Here is a 15,246-nt window from a genome sequence, read left to right on the forward strand (position 1 = left end):
TGATGATCCCAGTATTAACCAAAGTATACTGACGTGATGATCCCAGTATTAACCAGAATAAACTGACGTGATGATCCCAGTATCAACCAGAGTATACTGACGTGATGATCCCAGAATTAACCAGAGTATACTGACGTGATGTTCCCATTATTAACCAGAGTATACTGACGTGATGATCACAGTATCAACCAGAGTATACTGACGTGATGATCACAGTATTAACAAGAGTATACCGACGTGTGATGATCCCAGTATCAACCAGAGGATACTGACGTGTGATGATCCCAGTATCAACCAGAATATACTGACGTGATGATTCCAGTATCAACCAGCATATACTGACGTGATGATTCCAGTATCAACCAGAATATGCTGATGTGATGATCCCAGTATCAACCAGAGTATACTGACGTGATGATCCCAGTATGAATCAGAGTATACTGACGTGATGATTCCAGTATTAACCACAGTATACTGACGTGATGATCCCAGTATTAACCAGATTATACTGACGTGATGATCCCAGTATTAACCAGAGTATACAGAAGTGATGATCCCAGTATCATTCAGAGTATACTGACGTGATGATCCCAGTATCAACCAGAATATACTGACGTGATGATCCCAGTATTAACCAGAATATACTGACGTGATGATCCCAGTATCAACCAGAATATACTGACGTGATGATCCCAGTATTAACCAGAATATACTGACGTGATGATCCCAGTATTAACCAGAGTATACAGACGTGATGATCCCAGTATCAACCAGAGTATACTGACGTGATGATCCCAGTATCAACCAGAATATACTGACGTGATGATCCCAGTATTAACCAGAGTATACTGACGTGATGATCCCAGTATTAACCAGAATATACTGACGTGATGATCCCAGTATCAACCAGAATATACTGACGTGATGATCCCAGTATTAACCAGAATATACTGACGTGATGATCCCAGTATTAACCAGAGTACACTGACGTGATGATCCCAGTATTAACCAAAGTATACTGACGTGATGATCCCAGTATTAACCAGAATATACTGACGTGATGATCCCAGTATCAACCAAAGTATACTGACGTGATGATCCCAGTATTAACCAGAGTATACTGACGTGATGATCACAGTATCAACCAGAGGATACTGACGTGTGATGATCCCAGTATCAACCAGAATATACTGATGTGATGATCCCAGTATCAACCAGAGTATACTGACGTGATGATCCCAGCATGAACAAGAGTATACTGACGTGATGATTCCAGTATTAATCAGAGTATACTGACGTGATGATCCCGGTATTAACCAGAGTATACTGACGTGATGATCCCAGTATCAACCAGAGTATACTGACGTGATGATCCCAGTATTAACCAGAGTATACTGACGTGATGATCCCATTATGAACCAGAGTATACTGACGTGATGATCCCAGTATCAACCAGAGTATACTGACGTGATGATCCCAGTATTAACCAGAGTATACTGACGTGATGATCCCAGTATGAACCAGAGTATACTGACGTGATGATCCCAGTATTAACCAGAGTATACTGACGTGATGATCCCAGTATCAACCAAAGTATACTGACGTGATGATCCCAGTATTAACCAGAATATACTGACGTGATGATCCCAGTATCAACCAGAGTATACTGACGTGATGATCCCAGTATTAACCAGAGTATACTGACGTGATGATCCCAGTATGAACCAGAGTATACTGACGTGATGATCCCAGTATCAACCAGAGTATACTGACGTGATTATCCCAGTATTAACCAGAGTATACTGACGTGATGATCCCGGTATTAACCAGAGTATACTGACGTGATGATCCCAGTATCAACCAGAGTATACCGACGTGATGTTCCCATTATTAACCAGAGTATACTGACGTGATGATCACAGTATCAACCAGAGTATACTGACGTGATGATCACAGTATTAACAAGAGTATACCGACGTGTGATGATCCCAGTATCAACCAGAGGATACTGACGTGTGATGATCCCAGTATCAACCAGAATATACTGACGTGATGATTCCAGTATCAACCAGCATATACTGACGTGATGATTCCAGTATCAACCAGAATATGCTGATGTGATGATCCCAGTATCAACCAGAGTATACTGACGTGATGATCCCAGTATGAATCAGAGTATACTGACGTGATGATTCCAGTATTAACCACAGTATACTGACGTGATGATCCCAGTATTAACCAGATTATACTGACGTGATGATCCCAGTATTAACCAGAGTATACAGAAGTGATGATCCCAGTATCATTCAGAGTATACTGACGTGATGATCCCAGTATCAACCAGAATATACTGACGTGATGATCCCAGTATTAACCAGAATATACTGACGTGATGATCCCAGTATCAACCAGAATATACTGACGTGATGATCCCAGTATTAACCAGAATATACTGACGTGATGATCCCAGTATTAACCAGAGTATACAGACGTGATGATCCCAGTATCAACCAGAGTATACTGACGTGATGATCCCAGTATCAACCAGAATATACTGACGTGATGATCCCAGTATTAACCAGAGTATACTGACGTGATGATCCCAGTATTAACCAGAATATACTGACGTGATGATCCCAGTATCAACCAGAATATACTGACGTGATGATCCCAGTATTAACCAGAATATACTGACGTGATGATCCCAGTATTAACCAGAGTACACTGACGTGATGATCCCAGTATTAACCAAAGTATACTGACGTGATGATCCCAGTATTAACCAGAATATACTGACGTGATGATCCCAGTATCAACCAAAGTATACTGACGTGATGATCCCAGTATTAACCAGAGTATACTGACGTGATGATCACAGTATCAACCAGAGGATACTGACGTGTGATGATCCCAGTATCAACCAGAATATACTGATGTGATGATCCCAGTATCAACCAGAGTATACTGACGTGATGATCCCAGCATGAACAAGAGTATACTGACGTGATGATTCCAGTATTAATCAGAGTATACTGACGTGATGATCCCGGTATTAACCAGAGTATACTGACGTGATGATCCCAGTATCAACCAGAGTATACTGACGTGATGATCCCAGTATTAACCAGAGTATACTGACGTGATGATCCCATTATGAACCAGAGTATACTGACGTGATGATCCCAGTATCAACCAGAGTATACTGACGTGATGATCCCAGTATTAACCAGAGTATACTGACGTGATGATCCCAGTATGAACCAGAGTATACTGACGTGATGATCCCAGTATTAACCAGAGTATACTGACGTGATGATCCCAGTATCAACCAAAGTATACTGACGTGATGATCCCAGTATTAACCAGAATATACTGACGTGATGATCCCAGTATCAACCAGAGTATACTGACGTGATGATCCCAGTATTAACCAGAGTATACTGACGTGATGATCCCAGTATGAACCAGAGTATACTGACGTGATGATCCCAGTATCAACCAGAGTATACTGACGTGATTATCCCAGTATTAACCAGAGTATACTGACGTGATGATCCCGGTATTAACCAGAGTATACTGACGTGATGATCCCAGTATCAACCAGAGTATACCGACGTGATGATCCCAGTATTAACCAGAGTATACTGACGTGATGATCCCAGTATTAACCAGAGTATACTGACGTGATTATCCCAGTATTAACCAGAGTATACTGACGTGATGATCCCGGTATTAACCAGAGTATACTGACGTGATGATCCCAGTATCAACCAGAGTATACTGACGTGATGATCCCAGTATTAACCAGAGTATACTGACTTGATGATCCCAGTATTAACCAAAGTATACTGACGTGATGATCCCAGTATTAACCAGAATAAACTGACGTGATGATCCCAGTATCAACCAGAGTATACTGACGTGATGATCCCAGAATTAACCAGAGTATACTGACGTGATGTTCCCATTATTAACCAGAGTATACTGACGTGATGATCCCAGTATTAACCAGAGTATACTGACTTGATGATCCCAGTATTAACCAAAGTATACTGACGTGATGATTCCAGTATCAACCAGAATAAACTGACGTGATGATTCCAGTATTAACCAGAGTATACGGACGTGATGATTCCAGTATCAACCAGAATATACTGATGTGATGATCCCAGTATCAACCAGAGTATACCGACGTGATGATCCCAGTATGAACCAGAGTATACTGACGTGATGATTCCAGTATTAACCAGAGTATACTGACGTGATGATCCCAGTATTAACCAGAGTATACTGACGTGATGATTCCAGTATTAACCAGAGTATACTGACGTGATGATCACAGTATTAACCAGAGTATACTGACGTGATGATCACAGTATTAACCAGAGTATACTGACGTGATGATCCCAGTATGAACCAGAGTATACTGACGTGATGATTCCAGTATTAACCAGAATATACTGAAGTGATGATCCCAGTATTAACCAGAGTATACTGACGTGATGATCCCAGTATTAACCAGAGTATACTGACGTGATGATCCCAGTATCAACCAGAGTATACTGATGTGATGATCCCAGTATCAACCAGAATATACTGATGTGATGATCCCAGTATCAACCAGAATATACTGACGTGATGATCCCAGTATCAACCAGAATATACTGACGTGATGATCCCAGTATTAACCAGAATATACTGATGTGATGATCCCAGTATCAACCAGAGTATACTGACGTGATGATTCCAGTATCAACCAGAGTATACAGACGTGATGATTCCAGTATCAACCAGAATATACCAACATGATGATTCCAGTATCAACCAGAGTATACTGACATGATGATTCCAGTATCAACCAGAGTATACTGACATGATGATTCCAGTATCAACCAGAGTATACTGACGTGATGATTCCAGTATCAACCAGAGTATACTGAGGTGATGATTTCAGTATCAACCAGAGTATACTGACGTGATGATCCCAGTATTAACCAGAGTATACTGACGTGACGATCCCATTATTAACCAGAATATACTGACGTGATGATCCCAGTATTAACCAGAGTATACTGACGTGATGATCCCAGTATTAACCAAAGTATACTGACGTGATGATCCCAGTATTAACCAGAATAAACTGACGTGATGATCCCAGTATCAACCAGAGTATACTGACGTGATGATCCCAGAATTAACCAGAGTATACTGACGTGATGTTCCCAGTATTAACCAGAGTATACTGACGTGATGATCACAGTATCAACCAGAGTATACTGACGTGATGATCACAGTATTAACCAGAGTATACCGACGTTTGATGATCCCAGTATCAACCAGAGGATACTGACGTGTGATGATCCCAGTATCAACCAGAATATACTGACGTGATGATTCCAGTATCAACCAGCATATACTGACGTGATGATTCCAGTATCAACCAGAATATACTGATGTGATGATCCCAGTATTAACCAGAGTATACTGACGTGATGATCCCAGTATCAACCAGAGTATACTGACGTGATGATCCCAGTATTAACCAGAGTATACTGACGTGATGATTCCAGTATCAACCAGAATATACTGACGTGATGATCCCAGTATTAACCAGAGTATACTGACGTGATGATCCCAGTACCAACCAGAGTATACTGACGTGATGATCCCAGTATCAACCAGAGTATACTGACGTCATGATCCCAGTATCAACCAGAGTATACTGACGTCATGATCCCAGTATTAACCAGAGTATACTGACGTGATGATTCTAGTATCAACCAGAGTATATTGCCGTGATGATCCCAGTATTAACCAGCATATACTGACGTGATGATCCCAGTATTAACCAGAGTATACTGACGTGATTATCACAGTATCAACCAGAGTATACTGACATGATGATTCCAGTATCAACCAGAGTATACTGACATGATGATTCCAGTATCAACCAGAGTATACTGACGTGATGATCCCAGTATTAACCAAAGTATACTGACGTGATGATCCCAGTATTAACCAGAATAAACTGACGTGATGATCCCAGTATCAACCAGAGTATACTGACGTGATGATCCCAGAATTAACCAGAGTATACTGACGTGATGTTCCCATTATTAACCAGAGTATACTGACGTGATGATCACAGTATCAACCAGAGTATACTGACGTGATGATCACAGTATTAACAAGAGTATACCGACGTGTGATGATCCCAGTATCAACCAGAGGATACTGACGTGTGATGATCCCAGTATCAACCAGAATATACTGACGTGATGATTCCAGTATCAACCAGCATATACTGACGTGATGATTCCAGTATCAACCAGAATATGCTGATGTGATAATCCCAGTATCAACCAGAGTATACTGACGTGATGATCCCAGTATGAATCAGAGTATACTGACGTGATGATTCCAGTATTAACCACAGTATACTGACGTGATGATCCCAGTATTAACCAGATTATACTGACGTGATGATCCCAGTATTAACCAGAGTATACAGAAGTGATGATCCCAGTATCATTCAGAGTATACTGACGTGATGATCACAGTATTAACCAGAGTATACTGACGTGATGATCCCAGTATGAACCAGAGTATACTGACGTGATGATTCCAGTATTAACCAGAATATACTGAAGTGATGATCCCAGTATTAACCAGAGTATACTGACGTGATGATCCCAGTATTAACCAGAGTATACTGACGTGATGATCCCAGTATCAACCAGAGTATACTGATGTGATGATCCCAGTATCAACCAGAATATACTGATGTGATGATCCCAGTATCAACCAGAATATACTGACGTGATGATCCCAGTATCAACCAGAATATACTGACGTGATGATCCCAGTATTAACCAGAATATACTGATGTGATGATCCCAGTATCAACCAGAGTATACTGACGTGATGATTCCAGTATCAACCAGAGTATACAGACGTGATGATTCCAGTATCAACCAGAATATACCAACATGATGATTCCAGTATCAACCAGAGTATACTGACATGATGATTCCAGTATCAACCAGAGTATACTGACATGATGATTCCAGTATCAACCAGAGTATACTGACGTGATGATTCCAGTATCAACCAGAGTATACTGAGGTGATGATTTCAGTATCAACCAGAGTATACTGACGTGATGATCCCAGTATTAACCAGAGTATACTGACGTGACGATCCCATTATTAACCAGAATATACTGACGTGATGATCCCAGTATTAACCAGAGTATACTGACGTGATGATCCCAGTATTAACCAAAGTATACTGACGTGATGATCCCAGTATTAACCAGAATAAACTGACGTGATGATCCCAGTATCAACCAGAGTATACTGACGTGATGATCCCAGAATTAACCAGAGTATACTGACGTGATGTTCCCAGTATTAACCAGAGTATACTGACGTGATGATCACAGTATCAACCAGAGTATACTGACGTGATGATCACAGTATTAACCAGAGTATACCGACGTTTGATGATCCCAGTATCAACCAGAGGATACTGACGTGTGATGATCCCAGTATCAACCAGAATATACTGACGTGATGATTCCAGTATCAACCAGCATATACTGACGTGATGATTCCAGTATCAACCAGAATATACTGATGTGATGATCCCAGTATTAACCAGAGTATACTGACGTGATGATCCCAGTATCAACCAGAGTATACTGACGTGATGATCCCAGTATTAACCAGAGTATACTGACGTGATGATTCCAGTATCAACCAGAATATACTGACGTGATGATCCCAGTATTAACCAGAGTATACTGACGTGATGATCCCAGTACCAACCAGAGTATACTGACGTGATGATCCCAGTATCAACCAGAGTATACTGACGTCATGATCCCAGTATCAACCAGAGTATACTGACGTCATGATCCCAGTATTAACCAGAGTATACTGACGTGATGATTCTAGTATCAACCAGAGTATATTGCCGTGATGATCCCAGTATTAACCAGCATATACTGACGTGATGATCCCAGTATTAACCAGAGTATACTGACGTGATTATCACAGTATCAACCAGAGTATACTGACATGATGATTCCAGTATCAACCAGAGTATACTGACATGATGATTCCAATATCAACCAGAGTATACTGACGTGATGATCCCAGTATTAACCAAAGTATACTGACGTGATGATCCCAGTATTAACCAGAATAAACTGACGTGATGATCCCAGTATCAACCAGAGTATACTGACGTGATGATCCCAGAATTAACCAGAGTATACTGACGTGATGTTCCCATTATTAACCAGAGTATACTGACGTGATGATCACAGTATCAACCAGAGTATACTGACGTGATGATCACAGTATTAACAAGAGTATACCGACGTGTGATGATCCCAGTATCAACCAGAGGATACTGACGTGTGATGATCCCAGTATCAACCAGAATATACTGACGTGATGATTCCAGTATCAACCAGCATATACTGACGTGATGATTCCAGTATCAACCAGAATATGCTGATGTGATGATCCCAGTATCAACCAGAGTATACTGACGTGATGATCCCAGTATGAATCAGAGTATACTGACGTGATGATTCCAGTATTAACCACAGTATACTGACGTGATGATCCCAGTATTAACCAGATTATACTGACGTGATGATCCCAGTATTAACCAGAGTATACAGAAGTGATGATCCCAGTATCATTCAGAGTATACTGACGTGATGATCCCAGTATCAACCAGAATATACTGACGTGATGATCCCAGTATTAACCAGAATATACTGACGTGATGATCCCAGTATCAACCAGAATATACTGACGTGATGATCCCAGTATTAACCAGAATATACTGACGTGATGATCCCAGTATTAACCAGAGTATACAGACGTGATGATCCCAGTATCAACCAGAGTATACTGACGTGATGATCCCAGTATCAACCAGAATATACTGACGTGATGATCCCAGTATTAACCAGAGTATACTGACGTGATGATCCCAGTATTAACCAGAATATACTGACGTGATGATCCCAGTATCAACCAGAATATACTGACGTGATGATCCCAGTATTAACCAGAATATACTGACGTGATGATCCCAGTATTAACCAGAGTACACTGACGTGATGATCCCAGTATTAACCAAAGTATACTGACGTGATGATCCCAGTATTAACCAGAATATACTGACGTGATGATCCCAGTATCAACCAAAGTATACTGACGTGATGATCCCAGTATTAACCAGAGTATACTGACGTGATGATCACAGTATCAACCAGAGGATACTGACGTGTGATGATCCCAGTATCAACCAGAATATACTGATGTGATGATCCCAGTATCAACCAGAGTATACTGACGTGATGATCCCAGCATGAACAAGAGTATACTGACGTGATGATTCCAGTATTAATCAGAGTATACTGACGTGATGATCCCGGTATTAACCAGAGTATACTGACGTGATGATCCCAGTATCAACCAGAGTATACTGACGTGATGATCCCAGTATTAACCAGAGTATACTGACGTGATGATCCCATTATGAACCAGAGTATACTGACGTGATGATCCCAGTATCAACCAGAGTATACTGACGTGATGATCCCAGTATTAACCAGAGTATACTGACGTGATGATCCCAGTATGAACCAGAGTATACTGACGTGATGATCCCAGTATTAACCAGAGTATACTGACGTGATGATCCCAGTATCAACCAAAGTATACTGACGTGATGATCCCAGTATTAACCAGAATATACTGACGTGATGATCCCAGTATCAACCAGAGTATACTGACGTGATGATCCCAGTATTAACCAGAGTATACTGACGTGATGATCCCAGTATGAACCAGAGTATACTGACGTGATGATCCCAGTATCAACCAGAGTATACTGACGTGATTATCCCAGTATTAACCAGAGTATACTGACGTGATGATCCCGGTATTAACCAGAGTATACTGACGTGATGATCCCAGTATCAACCAGAGTATACCGACGTGATGTTCCCATTATTAACCAGAGTATACTGACGTGATGATCACAGTATCAACCAGAGTATACTGACGTGATGATCACAGTATTAACAAGAGTATACCGACGTGTGATGATCCCAGTATCAACCAGAGGATACTGACGTGTGATGATCCCAGTATCAACCAGAATATACTGACGTGATGATTCCAGTATCAACCAGCATATACTGACGTGATGATTCCAGTATCAACCAGAATATGCTGATGTGATGATCCCAGTATCAACCAGAGTATACTGACGTGATGATCCCAGTATGAATCAGAGTATACTGACGTGATGATTCCAGTATTAACCACAGTATACTGACGTGATGATCCCAGTATTAACCAGATTATACTGACGTGATGATCCCAGTATTAACCAGAGTATACAGAAGTGATGATCCCAGTATCATTCAGAGTATACTGACGTGATGATCCCAGTATCAACCAGAATATACTGACGTGATGATCCCAGTATTAACCAGAATATACTGACGTGATGATCCCAGTATCAACCAGAATATACTGACGTGATGATCCCAGTATTAACCAGAATATACTGACGTGATGATCCCAGTATTAACCAGAGTATACAGACGTGATGATCCCAGTATCAACCAGAGTATACTGACGTGATGATCCCAGTATCAACCAGAATATACTGACGTGATGATCCCAGTATTAACCAGAGTATACTGACGTGATGATCCCAGTATTAACCAGAATATACTGACGTGATGATCCCAGTATCAACCAGAATATACTGACGTGATGATCCCAGTATTAACCAGAATATACTGACGTGATGATCCCAGTATTAACCAGAGTACACTGACGTGATGATCCCAGTATTAACCAAAGTATACTGACGTGATGATCCCAGTATTAACCAGAATATACTGACGTGATGATCCCAGTATCAACCAAAGTATACTGACGTGATGATCCCAGTATTAACCAGAGTATACTGACGTGATGATCACAGTATCAACCAGAGGATACTGACGTGTGATGATCCCAGTATCAACCAGAATATACTGATGTGATGATCCCAGTATCAACCAGAGTATACTGACGTGATGATCCCAGCATGAACAAGAGTATACTGACGTGATGATTCCAGTATTAATCAGAGTATACTGACGTGATGATCCCGGTATTAACCAGAGTATACTGACGTGATGATCCCAGTATCAACCAGAGTATACTGACGTGATGATCCCAGTATTAACCAGAGTATACTGACGTGATGATCCCATTATGAACCAGAGTATACTGACGTGATGATCCCAGTATCAACCAGAGTATACTGACGTGATGATCCCAGTATTAACCAGAGTATACTGACGTGATGATCCCAGTATGAACCAGAGTATACTGACGTGATGATCCCAGTATTAACCAGAGTATACTGACGTGATGATCCCAGTATCAACCAAAGTATACTGACGTGATGATCCCAGTATTAACCAGAATATACTGACGTGATGATCCCAGTATCAACCAGAGTATACTGACGTGATGATCCCAGTATTAACCAGAGTATACTGACGTGATGATCCCAGTATGAACCAGAGTATACTGACGTGATGATCCCAGTATCAACCAGAGTATACTGACGTGATTATCCCAGTATTAACCAGAGTATACTGACGTGATGATCCCGGTATTAACCAGAGTATACTGACGTGATGATCCCAGTATCAACCAGAGTATACCGACGTGATGATCCCAGTATTAACCAGAGTATACTGACGTGATGATCCCAGTATTAACCAGAGTATACTGACGTGATTATCCCAGTATTAACCAGAGTATACTGACGTGATGATCCCGGTATTAACCAGAGTATACTGACGTGATGATCCCAGTATCAACCAGAGTATACTGACGTGATGATCCCAGTATTAACCAGAGTATACTGACTTGATGATCCCAGTATTAACCAAAGTATACTGACGTGATGATCCCAGTATTAACCAGAATAAACTGACGTGATGATCCCAGTATCAACCAGAGTATACTGACGTGATGATCCCAGAATTAACCAGAGTATACTGACGTGATGTTCCCATTATTAACCAGAGTATACTGACGTGATGATCACAGTATCAACCAGAGTATACTGACGTGATGATCACAGTATTAACAAGAGTATACCGACGTGTGATGATCCCAGTATCAACCAGAGGATACTGACGTGTGATGATCCCAGTATCAACCAGAATATACTGACGTGATGATTCCAGTATCAACCAGCATATACTGACGTGATGATTCCAGTATCAACCAGAATATGCTGATGTGATGATCCCAGTATCAACCAGAGTATACTGACGTGATGATCCCAGTATGAATCAGAGTATACTGACGTGATGATTCCAGTATTAACCACAGTATACTGACGTGATGATCCCAGTATTAACCAGATTATACTGACGTGATGATCCCAGTATTAACCAGAGTATACAGAAGTGATGATCCCAGTATCATTCAGAGTATACTGACGTGATGATCCCAGTATCAACCAGAATATACTGACGTGATGATCCCAGTATTAACCAGAATATACTGACGTGATGATCCCAGTATCAACCAGAATATACTGACGTGATGATCCCAGTATTAACCAGAATATACTGACGTGATGATCCCAGTATTAACCAGAGTATACAGACGTGATGATCCCAGTATCAACCAGAGTATACTGACGTGATGATCCCAGTATCAACCAGAATATACTGACGTGATGATCCCAGTATTAACCAGAGTATACTGACGTGATGATCCCAGTATTAACCAGAATATACTGACGTGATGATCCCAGTATCAACCAGAATATACTGACGTGATGATCCCAGTATTAACCAGAATATACTGACGTGATGATCCCAGTATTAACCAGAGTACACTGACGTGATGATCCCAGTATTAACCAAAGTATACTGACGTGATGATCCCAGTATTAACCAGAATATACTGACGTGATGATCCCAGTATCAACCAAAGTATACTGACGTGATGATCCCAGTATTAACCAGAGTATACTGACGTGATGATCACAGTATCAACCAGAGGATACTGACGTGTGATGATCCCAGTATCAACCAGAATATACTGATGTGATGATCCCAGTATCAACCAGAGTATACTGACGTGATGATCCCAGCATGAACAAGAGTATACTGACGTGATGATTCCAGTATTAATCAGAGTATACTGACGTGATGATCCCGGTATTAACCAGAGTATACTGACGTGATGATCCCAGTATCAACCAGAGTATACTGACGTGATGATCCCAGTATTAACCAGAGTATACTGACGTGATGATCCCATTATGAACCAGAGTATACTGACGTGATGATCCCAGTATCAACCAGAGTATACTGACGTGATGATCCCAGTATTAACCAGAGTATACTGACGTGATGATCCCAGTATGAACCAGAGTATACTGACGTGATGATCCCAGTATTAACCAGAGTATACTGACGTGATGATCCCAGTATCAACCAAAGTATACTGACGTGATGATCCCAGTATTAACCAGAATATACTGACGTGATGATCCCAGTATCAACCAGAGTATACTGACGTGATGATCCCAGTATTAACCAGAGTATACTGACGTGATGATCCCAGTATGAACCAGAGTATACTGACGTGATGATCCCAGTATCAACCAGAGTATACTGACGTGATTATCCCAGTATTAACCAGAGTATACTGACGTGATGATCCCGGTATTAACCAGAGTATACTGACGTGATGATCCCAGTATCAACCAGAGTATACCGACGTGATGATCCCAGTATTAACCAGAGTATACTGACGTGATGATCCCAGTATTAACCAGAGTATACTGACGTGATTATCCCAGTATTAACCAGAGTATACTGACGTGATGATCCCGGTATTAACCAGAGTATACTGACGTGATGATCCCAGTATCAACCAGAGTATACTGACGTGATGATCCCAGTATTAACCAGAGTATACTGACTTGATGATCCCAGTATGAACCAGAGTACACTGACGTGATGATCCCAGTATCAACCAGAGTATACTGACGTGATTATCCCAGTATTAACCAGAGTATACTGACGTGATGTTCCCAGTATTAACCAGAGTATACCGACGTGATGATGCCAGTATTAACCAGAATATACTGATGTGATGATCCCAGTATCAACCAGAGTATACTGACGTGATGATCCCAGTATGAACCAGAGTATACTGACGGGATGATTCCAGTATTAACCAGAGTATACTGACGTGATGATCCCAGTATTAACCACAGTTTCTGACGTGATGATCCCAGTATCAACCAGAATATACTGACGTGATGATCCCAGTATCAACCAGAATATACTGATGTGATGATCCCAGTATGAACCAGAGTATACTGACGTGATGATCCCAGTATTAACCACAGTTTTCTGACGTGATGATCCCAGTATCAACCAGAGTATACTGACGTGATAATCCCAGTATGAACCAGAGTATACTGACGTGATGATTCCAGTATTAACCGGAGTATACGGACGTGATGATCCCAGTATTAACCACAGTTTTCTGACGTGATGATCCCAGGATCTACCAGAGTATACTGACGTGATAATCCCAGTATGAACCAGAGTATACTGACGTGATGATTCCAGTATTAACCGGAGTATACGGACGTGATGATACCAGTATTAACCACAGTTTTCTGACGTGATGATCCCAGTATCTACCAGAGTATACTGACGTGATAATCCCAGTATGAACCAGAGTATACTGACGTGATGATTCCAGTATTAACCGGAGTATACGGACGTGATGATCCCAGTATTAACCAGAATATACTGACGTGATGATGCCAGTATCAACCAGAGTATACTGACGTGATGATCCCAGTATTAACCGGAGTATACGGACGTGATGATCCCAGTATTAACCAGAGTATACTGACGTGATGATCCCAGTATTAACCAAAGTATACTGACGTGATGATCCCAGTATTAACCAGAATATACTGACGTGATGATCCCAGTATTAAACAGAGTATACTGACGTGATGATGCCAGTATCAACCAGAGTATACTGACGTGATAATCCCAGTATTAACCAGAATATACTGACGTGATGATGCCAGTATCAACCAGAGTATACTGACGTGATAATCCCAGTATGAACCAGAGTACACTGACGTGATGAT

Source organism: Myxine glutinosa, chromosome 6, assembly GCF_964187855.1.
Source record: "Myxine glutinosa chromosome 6, kmMyxGlut1.1, whole genome shotgun sequence".
Lineage (NCBI taxonomy): Eukaryota > Metazoa > Chordata > Myxini > Myxiniformes > Myxinidae > Myxine > Myxine glutinosa.